Raw genomic sequence first — 1568 nt, forward strand, 5'->3', positions numbered from 1 at the left:
CCAGGGCCAAAGTGCCAACTCAGAAGGTCTCCTCCTCTCGCAGGAACTGGAACACGGACGAGAAATCCTTCTTCGAGTAGCCCTTTGCACACATCATCCTGTAGATCTGATGGGCCTGGCTGCCCAGGAGGATTGGGCTCTTTGTGTTGGTGGCGGAGTCCTGTGCTAATCCCAGATCCTTAGCCATGAGTGTTGTTCCAAATACACCCTAATAGTTATTAGCCGAGGGAACTCCATCCATCATCCTAGGTACAGGATTGTAAGTGTCACTTGACCAACACCGTCCTGAGCTCATATTTAGGATTTTAGCCAATAGTTTTGGGTCAAGCCCTAACCTGATCCCAAGATTCATAGCTTCAGCGGTTCCAATCATACTAATAGCTAACAGCATGTTGTTGCAGATCTTTGCAGCCTGTCCGGTCCCAGCAGCACCACAGTATACCACATTGGAGCCCACACAGCCCAGCAACTCCTTGGCAGCAGCAAATTCCTCTTCGACTCCTCCCACCATGAATGTGAGGTTCCCAGACAGGGCAGCTCCCACCCCTTCTGTGCGCGCCTTGGAGCCTCCTTTCACCTGACCACCTTTTTTAAATTCCCCCGAACTCAGGCCTGTTCGGACTCAGTCCCTGGTCAGGCGCCATTTGTGCCGCACCAGCACGACCAAGGGTGATCCCGAGTGGGGGGGTGAAAGGATTAAGGAAAGACAGACAAGAGAATAATAGCTGGGTCTCGGTGGGACGCTGCCTCCCTAATGAGGAGACAACGAGCAGTAATTGTAAATTTATATTGAATATGTCTAGTAAATACGTGCATTCACATCACCGCAAGGAAACAAATGCACATGACTGACACCCGTTAAAACTGCCGCAGAAAGTCTCGCCACAGACAACAGAACCAATTAGCTCTCACAGTGTGGTGTGATCATGTGCTAATAATTCACCCAACATTGCTTCGAATGGTGACTTGGATTTAAATATGCACACAATAATTGTAGATATGTAATATTTATTTATGTCAGCAAAATTACTAGTGTTTTTTCCAACATATGGCCTATTCGCTAAAATTTGTAAAAAAATAACAGTAAATTAATAACAAAAATAACCTGCTAATTTAATTATAAGTAACTCTTGGTTAAAAGCATTTTAAAATGAGCAGGGTGTTAATTTTCACATATGACATCCAAAAGTCTGTTAAATCGAAGTTTGCAAAATCGAGCGTTTACTGTACTGCTTTACTACAAAGGATATTAAAGGATATGAATCAATGGCCAGATGAAGAGATATATAGATCAAGATCCTAAACAAATGAGCTACTTAGTATCTTTGTGGAACTTGGTCTGGCAAGGTGACACATGGAAGCGTTCTGATTGACCAATGTGGAAGCTCTCCAATAAAAAGGGCCAAGGAGCCCTGACTGGTTTGGCTCAGTGGATAGAGCGTCGGCCTGCAGATTGAAGGGTCCCAGGTTCGATTCTGGTCAAGGGCATGTACCTTGGTTGTGGGCACAACCCTAGTAGGGAGTATGCAGGAAGCAGCTGATTGATGTTTCTAACTCTCTATCCTTCT

At 45.2% G+C, this 1568-nt stretch overlaps 1 pseudogene; it reads right to left on the reverse strand.

Annotated features, from left to right (window-relative positions):
• Positions 1-6: 6 nt before the first annotated feature.
• On the reverse strand, positions 7-950 carry LOC102242298 (annotated as a pseudogene).
• Positions 951-1568: the final 618 nt, after the last annotated feature.

This window comes from Myotis brandtii, unplaced genomic scaffold (genome assembly GCF_000412655.1).
Source record: "Myotis brandtii unplaced genomic scaffold, ASM41265v1 scaffold521, whole genome shotgun sequence".
Classification (NCBI taxonomy): domain Eukaryota; kingdom Metazoa; phylum Chordata; class Mammalia; order Chiroptera; family Vespertilionidae; genus Myotis; species Myotis brandtii.